The 17,757-nt window shown below is 43.2% G+C and overlaps 1 pseudogene; it reads right to left on the minus strand.

Annotated features, from left to right (window-relative positions):
* Nucleotides 1-4,148: 4,148 nt before the first annotated feature.
* LOC119358363 lies at nucleotides 4,149-7,158 on the minus strand (annotated as a pseudogene).
* Between the last annotated feature and the right edge of the window lie 10,599 nt (nucleotides 7,159-17,757).

Raw genomic sequence — 17,757 nt, forward strand, 5'->3', positions numbered from 1 at the left:
GGCGAGGTGGCGGGCCCGCGCTGTCGCCCTGTGCTGTTTGTGTTTGGTCGGTAGGGTTGGCAGAGTGGGGTGGGGTAGGGTATGGTGGGGGTGGGGGAGGAGTGGGAACGAAGCCAGGGGGAGTGGGAACGTGCGGCGTAATGAGGAAGAGGGAGACGGATGAGGAGGAGCAGGTGGGGTTTGTGAGGGCCGCTGGCCGTCGGACTGGGCCGGCTTGGAGAAACGGCCAGGACGATACTTGCAGCCCATTTTAGGGTGCCAGCTTCAAACTTACCAAAAAGGCTGCGATGGTCTTCAGCGACGTAATCGACCCGGCGACCCTGGGGAGGCAGTGAGAGCAACTAGTTGATGAACATTCCTTCGGAAGCTTCATCAAAAGCTACCTGAAGCATCACCCATAAAAAAAAAAGCTACCCGAAGCACAAGCTGCTATCACAATTCGATGACGAGGCCCTTGAGCCAATACCGTTAAAGTATAAACCCGCTGACGAATCTGACCGACCACCACGTGGACGGAATAGACCGGCCACTTACGCTGAACACCAGCCCGCGTCACCCCGCCGTCGAGGCAGGGAGGCAGCGGCCCCGGGCTATACCTATGACCTACACAAGGACTGGATAATAGAGTCGGTCAGACAAGATCAATCTATGGGTCAAGGGGGCGTGCTCCAACGCGAGAGGACGGCCATCAGGCCTGGCGCGACAGGCACAACCCCACCCGGGCCAAAACCGCATTCGGACTTCATCCGAACTGCGCCGCGACATCGCCCGATACAGAGGCGTCGCACACCCTTTATACTTCACCGATGAGGTGATGGAGCACCAGTTCCCTGATGGGTTTAAACCAGTGAACATTGAATCATATGATGGTACTACAGATCTCCCAATATGGATCGAAGATTTTCTTCTCCATATCCATATGGCCTGCGGTGATGATCTCCATGCCATCAAATACCTCCCGTTAAAATTAAAGGGACCAGCACAACACTGGTTAAACAGCCTCCTAGAAAACTCTATTGGCAGCTGGGAAGACTTGGAGGATGCCTTTAGAGACAACTTCCAAGGAATCTATGTTCGGCCTCCGGACCCCGATGACCTTAGTCACATAGTTCAACAACCCGGTGAATCATCCCGGAAGCTATGGACCAGGTCTTAATTAAAAAGAACCAAATTATGGACTCTCCGGACGCCGAAGCCCTCGCGGCCTTTAAACACAACGTCCGAGATGAGTGGCTCGCCCGACACCTCGGCTAAGAAAATCCGAAGTCCATGGCAGCCCTTACCGCACTTATGACCCACTTTTGCGCGGGAAAGGATAACTGGCTAGCTCGCAGAAGCAACAGAACCAGCGACCCTGGCACCTCCGAAGCCAGGGATGGCAATGGCAAGCCATGACTCAACAAACACAGGCGTCGAAGCAATAACGAAGATACCGAAGACACGGCGGTGAACGCCGGATTCAGTGACTCTAAACCCGGTCAGCGGAAGAAGCCATTCAAAGGAAACAAGGATGGTCCATCTAGCTTGAACAGAATACTCGATCAGCCTTGCCAGATTCATGGCACCCCTGACAAGCCTGCCAACCATACCAATAGAAATTATTGGGTCTTTTGATATGTCTCCGTCGTATCTATTTTTTCAAACACTTTTGCCCTTGTTTTGGACTCTAACTTGCATGATTTGAATGGAACTAACCCAGACTGACGCTGTTTTCAGCAGAATTGCCATGGTGTTATTTATGTGCAGAAACAAAAGTTTTCGGAATGACCTGAAACTTTACGGGGATTATTTTTGGAAATAATAAAAAATACTGGTAAAAGATCAAGACCAGGGGGCCCGCACCCTAGCCACGAGGGTGGGGGCGCGCCCCCTACCTTGTGGGCCCCCTGGAGCTCCTCCGACCTCAACTCCAACTCTATATATTCGTGTTCGGAGAGAGAAAAAATCAGAGAAAATGATTCGTCATGTTTTACGATACGGACCACCGCCAAGCCCTAAACTCTCTCGGGAGGGCTGATATGGAGTCCATTCGGGGCTCCAGAGAGGGGAATCCGTCGTCGTCGTCATCATCAACCATCCTCCATCACCAATTTCATGATGCTCACCGCCGTGCGTGAGTAATTTCATCGCAGGCTTGCTGGACGGTGATGGGTTGGATGAGATTTATCATGTAATCGAGTTAGTTTTGTTAGGGTTTGATCCCTAGTATCCACTATGTTCTGAGATTGATGTTGCTATGACTTTGCTATGCTTAATGCTTGTCACTAGGGCCCGAGTGCCATGATTTCAGATCTGAACCTATTATGTTTTCATGAATATATGGGAATTCTTGATCCTATCTTGCAAGTCTATAGTCACCTACTATGTGTTATGATCCGGCAACCCCGAAGTGACGATAATCGGGACCACTCCCGGTGATGACCATAGTTTGAGGAGTTCATGTATTCACTATGTGCTAATGCTTTGTTCCGGTTCTCTATTAAAAGGAGGCCTTAATATCCCTTAGTTTCCAATAAGACCCCGCTGCCACGGGAGGGTAGGACAAAAGATGTCATGCAAGTTCTTTTCCATAAGCACGTATGACTATATACGCAATACATGCCTACATTACATTGATGAATTGGAGCTAGTTCTGTGTCACCCTATGTTATGACTGTTACATGATGAACCGCATCCGGCATAATTATCCATCACTGATCTGGTGCCTACGAGTTTTCCATATACTGGTTCTCGCTTATTTACTTTTCCGTTGCTACTGTTACAATCACTACAAAATACCAAAAACATTACTTTTGCTGTCTTTACTTTTGTTGCCGCTACCACCACTATCATATTACTTTGCTACTAAACCTTTGCTGCAGATACTAAGTTTCCAGGTGTTGTTGAATTGACAACTCAGCTGCTAATACTTGAGAATATTCTTTGACTCCCCTTGTGTCGAATCAATAAATTTGGGTTGAATACTCTACCCTCGAAAGCTGTTGCGATCCCCTATACTTGTGGGTTCTATTTTCTGGCGCTGTTGCCGGGGAGTATAGCTCTATTCTTTGAGTCACTTGGGATTTATATCTACTTATCATTATGAAGAACTTGAGAGATCCAAAAACCAAGATTTATCCCTCAACTACGAGGGTAGGTAAGGAACTGCCATCTAGCTCTGCACTTGATTCACCTTCTGCTTTGAGTAAGCTTGCGACACCTAAATCTGCTTCTGCTATTGATTCTGATATGTCACATATTATTGATTATGCCACTTCTGCTGTGCATGATACTTATGATGAAACTACTTCTATGCTTGATACAGCTGTGCCACTTGGTGAATTCCTTGATGAACAACTTGCTAGGGCTAGAGAGAATGAAATTATTGAAACTGATAATACTGATGAAAGTGATTATGAAGGCTCTCCTAATAAATATGAATTACATGTTGTGCCTGAGGGCTATGTTATGGATGAAGAAACTAAAAGAGACTTTCTTCCTTGCAATGATAGAAGTGGTCTTAAGAAATTATTAGCTAAGCTTAAACAAAAATCTCTGAATGCTAGAATGAAATATGATCCTGCTTACACTACTAGGAAAAACACTACCAGTAGCGCAGGTTTTTTGCATACCAGTAGCGCGTGCACCCGCGCTACTGCTATGACGCTACATCTAAATTTTAGCAGTAGCGTGTTTTTTACCCCACGCTACAGCTAAAAAAGTTACTAGTAGCGTGTTCCACCCGCGCTACTGCTATTACGTACACGCGCTACCAGTAATGAAATAGTAGTAGCGTAGGTAAACTACAAACGCTACTAGTATCCTATATACTAGTAGCGCCCAGTTTCCTCCCCACGCTACTAGTAACTTATTAGGAATTAAAAAAAATAAAATGAAGCAATTCCATTTTGTCACACATTTGTCGTATCTACCATCACACAATTTCTCATTGTAGCTAGCGGCAACTCATGTACAATTCCTATCACATAGTGTTGTGTGCCTAGTCAATGTGCGAAGCCTGCCTGGCTTGATCACATGGCCTGCAGCTGCGACGGAACACACCGAGCAGCCTTGCGAGCCACACCTGACCGACGACGGTCGCCGCCTTGAGTTGTGACGCTGTCACGTCCCTTGCCCTGACCCTCAGCTCTAGCAGGCCTTGATCGATGTCATGCTCGTGCCTCACCACCAGCGGATGAAGGAATCCATCGGTAGCCACGACACCATCGGTCCACGAGCCTGTCGACGGCCGTCAGCGTCGCCACCACAAGCCTGCAGCATTACCAACAGAGATTTAGAAACTTCAGATTCTTTAGAAGAATGACACAGAAAAACAATGCGGTACATGTTGATGCCAATGTGCTACATTTTTTTCCGAGATTCTTATTTAAGCCATAATGCACAACTTAACTACACACTAAAGCAGCACATAGCTACTTCCATGACAAAAGATAACACAGAAGATTAGAAGCAATTCTGTTGTGTTGGAAGCCCTAAAAAGAAACAGCACCTACGAAGCACATAAGGAGTTAGGGGCATAATTCTTTCGGTAATTTTCTATCTATCCATTTTTCTAAGTAGTCACTTCAATACCTTGATATCTTTCACGTTTTCAAAGATAACAAAGTCCATGAATCTACTGTTGGTAGAGCATAGTGACTATACAAACTGAAGCCTGAACATATATACCTGCCAGTTCATAGACTTGACAAATGAATTCTGAAGTTAATGGGCTTTTCCTCTTTCCTGAAGAAATCATTTGGTCTGCTCTTTGTTGGTACTACTTAGAAGAATTAGAACTACAAAAAAATGGCATCACTGAACAAGGGTAGATAGACAAGTTCTATCTTTTGTCCTCAAGTGAGAATTTAATTTATTAAGAAAATACTAAAATTAGGTTTCATATATACACATAGCAGGAATTTACAGGAGAGTATAGCAGTAGCACCAAAACCAAAACAGTAAGAATGACATCAAAACTGGAGATTCGGTAAAAAGAGTCATGTGAAAATGCTTACTGAGGACCAGATACTTACAGCTTTGCATAGCCCTTTAGACCAAAGGCAAGGGCTTTGTCATAAAACCGTTGCACAAGCTTACGGGCAATAAATCTGTCACATACCTACAAAGCTGAAGTTAAATGACAAAATACAATGATTCTAAGTGCTGAATTGGTGTTGCACTGACACAATGATGCTAAGTGCGGAGTTTGGTGTTGCTCTGTAGAAGCAATTGGGTAAAGTAGGTTGTACAGAAGAGAAGCCCTGCCATTCTATCGAAATGATTTTGTTACGAATCAAAAGAGGAGGTTGAGAATTTGTAATACCATAGTTACTATATTATCACATAAACTGCCCACTACCCAAGGAATTCCTAAAAAGGTATCGTCATGTTTCTAATGCTGGCACCAATACCCACACTAGGAAAAGGGAGAACTGCAGTGTTTGTCCATTATAAACAATTGAAGAAACAAAGTAATAAACAGGATCACGGAACAAACTTGCATATATAGTATTATTTGATAAAGTTTCTATGATTCAGGCAAACATTCTAAAAAGTGCATTAAGCAGACCTTTATAAATTCCTCAAAAGAGAACTCCTTGGCCAAATCATTGTTACTCCTTATTGCCACTGTGCCAGTAGCATTGGATGATGATTCCTGCAGGATATGCATAATAAAGTTATTTGTGTAAGTCTAGACCTGTCATTGTACACAGATGTGCTTTCATCGTACAATACATTGCTCCATGGTTGAGTGCTTAACACAACAAAATGGCACATAGACTGATGTAGCATCTACTGTAAAATAATTTAGTCCTGTCCTGTCATGCATTAGAATGGCATTTTTCAACTTCACTTCACAAAACCAAAAAGGTGGCTGTTAGCTTTCATGAGATGGCTAAATGGTTGCGATACGAGCCATTGCAGAGTCATTTTGTACACCAAAAAATTGACTGGAAATGACAAATAGGTTATATATGGAAGGCCATGATATGGTTCAACTCACATCAAACACATACATAATCTAAAGGAGCATTTTTCTGCAATAAAGATTGCACTTCAAAACATCTGTTATGACATTTTTTTGCTAGCCAAGAACAACATTTACCTGACATCCTCCAACGTCTTTCCTGCTTTCATAGTGTAGCTCTGGCGTGGACGGAGTAACTTCAAGTCGAAATCAGTTTCGGTTGAAGAGTTCAAGATGAGGCATGCCTCTTCCTTATTTGCAGTAGGAGATCCATAGCTCAAGATAACAGAAACATGAATACGGGCAGCAATAGCTGAACCAACCGGCACAGCTTCCATGACTGAAGCCACCAATTTGTCAAGCCGGTTGAGATCCGTCTTCATCCCTAATTTCCCAAGCTTGCTGGATGTGTTCTCCATTGCGGCATGCACAAACACCAGATCAAATTCGAACGCATCCTGGACATTCCCCTCTACAAATCCCAACAGAGTGAACTCCCGGTCGATTATCCTAGTGTCCTTAGAACTGCTGCCAGAACCTGACTGGGCGGCAAAATCCTAAGTTCCAAAAACATTCGCCACCAATGAGCTAACACTGGGGCAATTGCTGACCATAGCAGCTCTTAGCCCCATGAACCTGAATGTTCAGCAGTAGAGTCAGCCCTGGCATTTACAATGGATACACTGACAGTAATCAAAGCAAAAGATCACACACACATCGAACCTCTCGGATAGCTTGGGGACTACTAGCTCCTATGGATCCACCCGGGAAATTTCCCCATCCTAACGTGAAACAAATACAATCAGCATCGCATACTCAAACCCTCTCTGCAACTACTTCGCCTGGACGCAAACCCGGAGAGCAGGATCGCACTTTGGCAGGGTAGAGGGCATCGTACACGTCGAGCAGCTGCGCTAGCTCGAGAATCGAGTCGCTATTCCTGTCCCCTCCATCCTTTGGGTTGGGAGACAAGACCAGAAGCCTCTCAGTTTAATGGGGGCCAAGCAAAGCAGAGCAACCGCGCAGAGCGCAAGAGGGGGTGGGGGCGGATTGGTACCGTTGACCGCGGGGGTGCGGACAAAGAGGAAGCCGCCGGAGGCGATGGAGGCGAACGCGTCGAGCTGGCCCTTCCCCCCTCCACCCCCGGCGAGCAGCGCCGTGTGGCCGGCGGCGTACAACACCAGCACCCGGCTCGGCTTATCCGCCATTGCTCCGCTACGCCGACACACACTGCTTCCCCTTCCCCTTTCCCTTCTCGCTCTGTCGCCTTATTTCGGAGAAGAACAGGGAGGGGATCCCGGCAGCAGAGGAGAAGACAGGAGGTGGAGGGAATATGGATCAGGGATGGGTGCGGTGTGGGGTTGAACTGGGACGGTTGGTGGGGTGGGTAATGGATCGGGGGTGGTCCGGTGTGGGACTGACGGACTGTGCTAGCGGTAGCGCAGGGTGTCTCACCGGCGCTACGGTTATCCCATTAGCAGTGGCGTAGGTTTACGACCCACGCTATTGTTATGGTTTGTCCGCGGGGCACGGTCGAGAATTATTTACCAGTAGCGTGTCCCAAAGAAACCAACGCTGTTGCTAAGCCATACCAGTAGCGTGCTTTGTACCCAGCGCTACTGGTAATTACCAGTAGCGTGGGGACACAAACAAACACTACTGGTAAACTTCTATGTATAAGCATTTTCCTAGTAGTGTTATGCTACTTCATCTATCTTTGTTACTAATAAGGATTATGAATTCTCTATTGATCCTGATATAATTACTTTGGTTGAATATGATCCTTTTTATGGCTATGAATCTGAAACTGTTGTGGCACATCTTACTAAATTAAATGATATAGCCACCCTGTTCACTAATGATGAGAGAACTCACTACTTTTATATTCTTAAAATATGTGTTCCTGATAAGGATTATGAATTCTCTGTTGATCCTGATATAATTACTTTGGTTGAATTTGATCCGTTTTATGGCTATGAATCTGAAACTGTTGTGGCACATCTTACTAAGTTAAATGATATAGCTGCCCTGTTCACTAATGATGAGAGATCGCGTTACTTTTATATACTCAAAATATTTTCGTCCTCATTAAAGGATGATGCTAAGATATGGTTTAATTCTCTTGATCCTGGTTGTGTGCGTAGTCCCCAGGATATGATTTATTACTTCTCTGCTAAATATTTCCCTGCTCATAAGAAATAAGCTGCCTTAAGGGATATATATAATTTTGTGCAAATTGAAGAAGAGAGTCTCCCACAAGCTTGGGGGAGGCTTCTTCAATTACTTAATGCTTTGCCTGATCACCCTCTTAAGAAAAATGAAATACTTGATATATTTTATAATGGACTAACCAATGCTTCTAGAGATTACCTGGATAGTTGTGCTGGTTCTGTTTTTAGGGAAAGAACATCGGATGAAGCTAAAATTCTATTGAATAATATGTTGACAAATGAAAATAATTGGACACTTCCTGAGCCAACTCCCGAGCCTATTCCTAAACCAACTTCGAAGAAAAGGGGTGTTCTATTTCTCAGTCCTGAAGATATGCAAGAGGCAAAGAAATCCATGAAAGAAAAGGGTATTAAAGCTGAAGATGTTAAGAATTTACCTCCTATTGAAGAAATACATGGTCTTAATTTACCGCATGTTGAAGAAATATATGGTTTTAATCCATCACCTATTGAAGAAACACATGGTCTTGATAACCCGACACAGGTAGTAAAGGTAAATTCTCTCTATAGATATGATAAAGCTGAAATCCCATTTACTAAGTTTGCTAGCCCATGCTTAGATGAGTCTGATAAATTTATGGTTAAGCAAGAAGAATGATAACCCACAAGTATAGGGGATCGCAACAGCTTTCGAGGGTAGAGTATTCAACCCAAATTTATTGATTCGACACAAGAGGAGCCAAAGAACATTCTCAAGTATTAGCAGCTGAGTTGTCAATTCAACCACACCTGGAAACTTAGTATCTGCAGCAAAGTGTTTAGTAGCAAAGTAATATGATAGTGGTGGTAGCGGCAACAAAAGTAAAGACAGCAAAAGTAATGTTTTTGGTATTTTGTAGTGATTATAACAGTAGCAGTGGGAAAGTAAATAAGCGAGGACCAGTATATGGAAAACTCGTAGGCACCGGATTAGTGATGGATAATTATGCCGGATGCGGTTCATCATGTAACAGTCATAACATAGGGTGACACAGAACTAGCTCCAATTCATCAATGTAATGTAGGCATGTATTGCGTATATAGTCATACATGCTTATGGAAAAGAACTTGCATGACATCTTTTGTCCTACCCTCCCGTGGCAGTGGGGTCCTATTGGAAACTAAGGGATATTAAGGCCTCCTTTTAATAGAGAACCGAAACAAAGCATTAGCACATAGTGAATACATGAACTCCTCAAACTATGGTCATCACCGGGAGTGGTCCCAATTATCGTCACTTCGGGGTTGCCGGATCATAACACATAGTAGGTGACTATAGACTTGCAAGATAGGATCAAGAACTCACATATATTCATGAAAACATAATAGGTTCAGATCTGAAATCATGGCACTCGGGCCTAGTGACAAGCATTAAGCATAGCAAAGTATAGCAACATCAATCTCAGAACATAAGGGATACTAGGGATCAAACCCTAACAAAACTAACTCGATTACATGATAAATCTCATCCAACCCATCACCGTCCAGCAAGCCTACGATGGAATTACTCACGCACGGCGGTGAGCATCATGAAATTGGTGATGGAGGATGGTTGATGACGACGACGACGAATCTCCCTCTCCGGAGCCCCGAACGGACTCCAGATCAGCCCTCCCGAGAGGTTTTAGGGCTTGGCGGCGGCTCCGTATCGTAAAACGCGATGATTTCTTATCTCTGATTTTTTTTCTCATCAAAACTCAATATATGGAGGTGGAGTTGGAGTCAGAGACGCAACAGGGGGCCCATGAGGTAGGGGGCGCGCCTTAGGGGGGGCACCCTCGTGAGAAGGGTGTGGGCCCCCTAGTCTTCATCTTTGGCGAGGATTTTTTATTGTTTTTTCTAAGATGTTCCGTGGAGTTTCAGGTCATTCCGAGAATATTTTTTTCTGCACATAAAACAACACCATGGTAATTCTGCTGAAAACAACGTCAGTCCGGGTTAGTTCCATTCAAATCATACAAGTTAGAGTCCAATACAAGGGAAAAAGTGTTTGGAAAAGTAGATACGACAGAGACGTATCAACTCCCCCAAGCTTAAACCCTTGCTTGTCCTCAAGCAATTCAGTTGACAAACTGAAAGAAAGAAAGAAAAACTTTTACAAACTCTGTTTGCTCTTGTTGTTGTAACTATGTCAAGCCAGCATTCAAGTTTTCAGCATAGATCATAACTAACCACATTTGCAATAATTCTCAGGTCTCACAATTACTCATATCAATAGCATAATCAACTAGCAAGCCATAATAATAAACCTCGGATGACAACACTTTCTCAAAACAATCATAATATGATATAACGAGATGGTATCTCGCTAGCCCTTTCTGAGACCGCAAAACATAAATGCAGAGCACCTTGAAAGATCAAGGACTGACTAGACATTGTAATTCATGGTAAAAGAGATCCAATCATAGTCATACCCAATATAAATTAACAATGATGAATGCAAATGACAACTGTGCTCTCCAGCTAGTGCTTTTTAATAAGAGGGTGATGACTCAACATAAAAGTAAATGGATAGGCCCTTCGCGGAGGGAAGCAGGGATTTGTAGAGGTGCCAGAGCTCGGTTTTGAAATAGAGATAAATTGTATTTTGAGCGATATACTTTCATTGTCAATGTAACAACTAAGAGATGGCGATATCTTCCATGCTAAACACATTATAGGCGGTTCCCAAACAGAATGGTAAAGTTTATACTCCCCCTCCACCAACAAGCATCAATCCATGGCTTGCTTGAAACAACGAGTGCCTCCAACATACATCAGGTCCCAGGGGGAGTTTTGTTTGCAATTATTTTTGATTTAGTTTGCATAAAGCATGGGACTGGGCATCCCGGTGACCAGCCATTTTCTCGTGAGTGAGGAGCGGAGTCCGCTCCTCTTGGGAATAACCCGCCTAACATGGAAGATAAGGACAACCTTTGTTGATACATGAGCTATTCGAGCATACAAAACAGAATGTTTATTTGAAGGTTTAGAGTTTGGCACATACAAATTTACTTGGAATGGCAGGTAGATACCGCATAAAGGAAGGTATAGTGGACTCATCTGGAATAACTTTGGGGTTTAAGGGATTGGATGCACAAGCAGTATTCCCACTTAGTACAAGTGAAGGCTAGCAAAAGACTGGGAAGCGACCAACTAGAGAGCGACAACAGCCATGTACATGCATTAAAATTAATAAACATTGGATGCAAGCATGAGTAGGATATAATCCACCATGAACATAAATATCGGGAAGGCTATGTTGATTTGTTTCAACTACATGCGTGAACATGTGCCAAGTTAAGTCACTTAAATCATTCAAAGGAGGATACCACCCCATCATACCACATCATAATCATCTCAATAGCATGTTGGCACACAAGGTAAACCATTATAACTCATAGCTAATCAAGCATGGCACAAGCAACTATGATCTCTAATTGTCATTGCAAACATGTTTATTCATAATAAGCTGAATCAAGAACGAGGGACTCATCATATTTACAAAAACAAAAGAGGTCGAGTTCATACCAGCTTTTCTCTTCTCAGTCAGTCCATCATATATCATCATAATTGCCTTTCACTTGCACGACCGAATGGTGTGAATAATAATAAGAGTGCACGTGCATTGGACTAAGCTGGAATCTACGAGCATTCAATAACCAGAAGAAGACAAGGCAATATGGGCTCTGGGTTAATGTTGGGTTTCGTAGTAATTTCAAAAAATTTCCTACACACACACAAGATCATGTGATGCATAGCAACAAGAGGGGAGAGTGCTGTCTACGTACCCACGTAGACCGACTGCGGAAGCGTTGACACAACATAGAGGAAGTAGTCGTACGTCTTCACGATCCAACCGATCAAGCACCGAAACTACGGCACCTCCGAGTTCGAGCACACATTCAGCTTGATGACGATCCCCGGACTCCGATCCAGCAAAGTGTCGGGGAAGAGTTCCGTCAGCATGACGGCGTGGTGACGATCTTGATGTACTACAGCAGCAGGGCTTCGCCTAAACTCCGCTACAGTATTATCGAGGACTATGGTGGCTGGGGGCGCCGCACACGGCTAAGGAATAGATCACGTGGATCAACTTGAGTCTCTTTATCTATCTTTGGTGCTAGCCCTGCCCCTCTATTTATATCTTGAGCCCTGGGGTCGAAACTTGGAGTTAAAGCCTTCACAAAGTCGGTTTAACCCGATAGGCAAGAGTCCTTCTCGGACTCCAGGGCCAGACGCCAGGGATCCCGGCGTCTGGACCCAGACGCCAGGGACCCTGGCGTCTGGCCCCTGGACTCCGCAAAACTTCCTTTTGCGCTTTCCAAAAACCTTGTGGGCTTTCCCCTTTGGCCCAAATAAAGTGTTCTCGTACCCAAACATTTCGGGAAACATGCGGAACCCCTTCCGATGATTTCCGGAACCCTTCCGGTGACCAAACACTATTATCATATATATCAAACTTTATCTCCGGACCATTCCGGAGTTCCTCGTCATGTCCGTGATCTCATCTCGGACTCCGAACAACATTCGGTACATCAAAATGCATAAAACTCATAACAACTGTCATCGTAACTTTAAGCGTGCGGACCCTATGGGTTCGAGAACAATGTAGACATGACCGAGACATGTCTCCGGTCAATAACCAATAGCGGGACCTGGATGCCCATATTGGCTCCTACATATTCTACGAAGATCTTTATCGATCAGACCGCATAACAACATACATTGTTCCCTTTGTCATCGGTATGTTACTTGCCCGAGATTCGATCATCGGTATCCAATACCTAGTTCAATCTCATTACCGACAAGTCTCTTTACTCGTTCCGTAATACATCATCTCACAACTAACATATTAGTTGTAATGCTTGCAAGGCTTATGTGATGTGCATTACCGAGAGGGCCCAGAGATACCTCTCCGACAATCGGAGTGACAAATCCTAATCTCGAAATATGCCAACCCAACATGTACCTTTGGAGACACCTGTAATGCTCCTTTACAATCACCCAGTTACGTTGTGACGTTTGGTAGCACCCAAAGTGTTCCTCCGGCAAACGGGAGTTGCATAATCTCATAGTCATAGGAACATGTATAAGTCACGAAGAAAGCAATAGCAACATACTAAACGATCGGGTGCTAAGCTAATGGAATGGGTCAAGTCAATCAGATCATTCAACTAATGATGTGACCCCGTTAATCAAATAACAACTCTTTGTCCATGGTTAGGAAACATAACCATCTTTGATTAACGAGCTAGTCAAGTAGAGGCATACTAGTGACACTCTGTTTGTCTATGTATTCACACATGTATTATGTTTCCGGTTAATACAATTCTAGCATGAATAATAAACATTTATCATGATATAAGGAAATAAATAATAACTTTATTATTGCCTCTAGGGCATATTTCCTTCAGTTAAATCAACAATAATGCATATAAGAGCCACGTCAACAATTTAATTATGGTCTTCTCCTACTGACCCCCAAAGAAAAGAAAAGAAATAAGACTATTTACACGGGAAAGCTCCCAACAAGCAAAAGAATAACAGGAAATATTTTTGGGTTTTCTTTTTAATTATTACTACTACAGCAGAAAAATAAACTACTACTAATTTTTTTTGGTTTTCTTAAGGTTTAACAAACACACAAGAAGAAAGCAGGAAAAAGAAAATAAACTAGCATGGATATTACAGTGAAAAAGTATGAGCACCGACATCTAGCAATGAGTGTGTGTGAACATAAATGTAATGTCGGTGAGAAATACGTACTCCCCCAAGCTTAGGCTTTTGGCCTAAGTTGGTCTATGGCCATGGCTGGCCTGGCGGATATCCATAATAATAATTGTTGGGGTCGTACTGTGATGAGGAGGAATAGTTGGGATCATACTGTGATGAAGAAGAAGACTCTGACTGCCACTGGCTGACAGTCATCTCTGGATCCCAAGAATAAACAGATTGTCATGGAGGCTCATCTTGTGGCCCCTGTTCAGGGGCTGGTGCAGGATTCTTGTAAGCTTGGACGGCAGCCCACGTAACGAGGTAGGGTCCTACAAAATTAAACAAAGAAGGAGCAGGCAGGGTAATAGTCTCAGGATGATGTTTGTTATAGAACAATTGATATTTAAGCTCTCCTGCCCTATTCTTGACAATAAAATCATGTGCCACCATACTTCTATGATCTAGATAAACACGGGGCAGCACCTTTTCTTCCTTCTCAGCATGCCTAATAGGTATGTTAAAATGTGCAGCTAGGCGTGTGGCATAGACGCCTCCAAAGATGGGACCCTTAGTACGGTTCATACTTAACCATCTAGCAATAATACCGCCCATACTAAAAGTGTTATCACTGTATAAATCGTGGTGCAAAATAATTATATCAGGGATACTCAGGTTTCCACTGTTTTCGCGTCCAATTAAACAACGACTAGCAAATAATGCAAAATAGCGTAAAACAGGAAAATGTATGCTAGTGATTCGTGCATCGGAAACCTTTCTAGTTTCTCCTACAGTGATAGTATCAATAAACCCAACCACATCATCATGGTGTGGTTCTTCTGTCTTGCCCTCAAAAGGGATTAAACAAATCCGACAGAAATCATAAAGTGACATCTCCTTATGCTCATCATATAAATGAAACTCCACCGTAGGTGGTGAGTTCCTAGAATGAAAATGAAAGTTTTACACAAAAGTATTTGTGAGTAAGAGATACTGATCGCATTGGTCGTGGAGGAAAGCGGTGAGGCCTGCATTGTGAGCCAATTCATGAAAATCTTCATAGATACTGGCTTCTCTCAAGAAATCTTCAGAAGGCCATTCACACGCCCGAATCTCCGCGGTGCGCGGCAAATTATACTTAGGCTTCGGTGCCTTTTCCTTCGAGCTTTGGCTCGACGAGCCCCTCAAAAATCTCCTCATTATTTTTCTGAAACAATCTGAAATTTTTAGTAACTTCAAACAAAAGTGAACCAACTTCAACAAAATTGATAGCAACTACTCCTACAAGTGCCTAGAGCCTATATCAAGCATTAGAACTACTTAGAACCATATAAATTTGACATGCAAGCTCAAGAACATGGTCACCTATGCAGCACAAATTTGCAAAGAATTAAGCACTAGAACAAAAACTAATTGGACCAATGGAGGAGTCACATACCAAGGAACAATCTCCCCAAGCAGTTTTGCGAGAGGTGCTTTGAGCAAGGAGATCGAAAATCGCAGCAAAAGTGCCTGGAACTCGTGCTTGAGTTGGTTTTTCGGGTTTGTGTGAGACAGAGGAAGAAGATGGGTGCTAGGATAAGTGGAGGAGGGCCACCGTGGGCCCACGAGGCAGGGGGCACGCCCTATAGGGGGGGAGCGCCCACCACCCTCGTGACCAGGTGGCAGCTCCTCCCGCGGTAATTTTTGCACAGTAAATCCTCAAATATTCCCGAAAAAATCATATTAAATTGGCATGTCATTCTGAGGACTTTTATTTTCAGGATATCTTTATATTGCACAGATAAGTCAGGAAACAGACAGAAAATACTATGTTTACTTTATTTAATATAAATAACATAAAGTAAAAGTGGGGTACAGAAGTTTTGTGCTTCTAGTTTCATCCATCTCATGCTCATCAAAAAGAATCCACTAACAAGGTTGATCAAGTCTTGTTAACAAACTCATTTCGATAATCATGAAACCAGCGAAATTTCGAATAACACTAAGTTACCTCAACGGGGATATGCACATCCCCAATAATAAGAATATCATATTTCTTCTTGACAGTAGGAAGAGGAAATTCAAAACCTCCAAATATAATCGATGGAATTTTTCCAATAGAGTTGATACTATGAACTTGAGGTTGTTTCCTCGGAAAGTGTACTGTATGCTCATTACCATGAAAAGTGACATTGTCTTTGTTGCAATCAATAACAGCCCCTGCAGTATTAAGAAAAGGTCTTCCAAGAATAATAGACATACTATCGTCCTCGGGAATATCGAGTATAACAAAGTCCGTTAAAATAGTAATGTTTGCAACCACAACAGGCACATCCTCACAAATACCGACAGGTATAGTAGTTGATTTATCAGCCATTTGCAAAGATATTTCGGTAGGTGTCAGCTTATTCAAGTCAAGTCTACGATATAAAGAGAGAGGCATAACACTAACACCAGCTCCAAGATCACATAAAGCAGTTTTAATATAATTTCTTTTAATGGAGCAAGGTATAGTAGGTACTCCGGGGTCTCCAAGTTTCTTTGGTATTCCACCCTTAAAAGTATAATTAGCAAGCATGGTGGAAATCTCAGCTTCTGGGATCTTTCTTTTATTAGTAATGATATCCTTCATATATTTAGCATAAGGATTTGTTTTGAGCACATCAGTTAATCGCATACACAAAAGATAGGCCTAATCATTTCAGCAAAATGCTCAAAATCCTCATCATCCTTTTTCTTGGATGGTTTCGGAGGAAAAGGCATGGGTTTTTGAACCCGAGGTTCCCTTTCTTTACCATGTTTCCTAGCAACAAAGTCACTTTTATGATAACATTGATTCTTTGATTGTGGGTTATCAAGATCAACAACAGGTTCAATTTCTACATCATTGTCATTACTAGGTTGATCATCATCATGAACATCATCATTAATATTTTTACTAGGTTCATGTTCATTACCAGATTGTGTTTCAGCATCAGACATAGAGATATCATTTGGATTATCAGGTGGTTCAGCAATAGGTTCACTAGAAGTTTGCACAGTTCTATCATTTTTCTTTTTCTTCTTTTTAGAAGAACTAGGAACATTAATATTATTTCTTTGAGAATCTTGCTCGATTCTCTTAGGGTGGCCTTCAGGATACAAAGGTTCCTGAGTCATTCTACCAGTTCTAGTAGCCACTCTAACAGCATAATCATTTTTCTTACTATTCATTTCATCAAGCACTTCTTTTTGAGCCTTAAGTACTTGTTTTACTTGAGTGGTAACCGAGGGAGTCCTGGATTAGGGGGTGTCCGGATAGCCGGACTATACCTTTGGCCGGACTCCTGGACTATGAAGATACAAGATTGAAGACTTCGTCCCGTGTCTGAAAGGGACTTTCCTTGGCGTGGAAGGCAAGCTTGGCGATACAGATATGTAGATCTCCTACCATTGTAACCGACTTTGTGTAATCCTAGCCCCCCCGGTGTCTATATAAACTGGAGGGTTTTAGTCCGTAGGAAGAACAACAATCATACCATAGGCTAGCTTCTAGGGTTTAGCCTCTCTGATCTCGTGGTAGATCTACTCTTGTACTACCCATATCATCAATATTAATCAAGCAGGACGTAGGGTTTTACCTCCATCAAGAGGGCCCGAACCTGGGTAAAACATCGTGTCCCCTGCCTCCTGTTACCATCCGCCTAGACGCACAGTTCGGGACCCCCTACCCGAGATCCGCCGGTTTTGACACTGACATTGGTGCTTTCATTGAGAGTTCCTCTGTGTCGTCATTTTTAGGCCCGATGGCTTCTCCGATCATCAACAGCGATGCGATCCAGGGTGAGACCTTTCTCCCCGGACAGATCTTCGTATTCGGAGGCTTTGCACTGCGGGCCAATTCGCTTGGTCATCTGGAGCAGATCGAAAGCTACGCCCCTG

The sequence above is a fragment of the Triticum dicoccoides genome, chromosome 2A (genome assembly GCF_002162155.2).
Source record: "Triticum dicoccoides isolate Atlit2015 ecotype Zavitan chromosome 2A, WEW_v2.0, whole genome shotgun sequence".
Lineage (NCBI taxonomy): Eukaryota > Viridiplantae > Streptophyta > Magnoliopsida > Poales > Poaceae > Triticum > Triticum dicoccoides.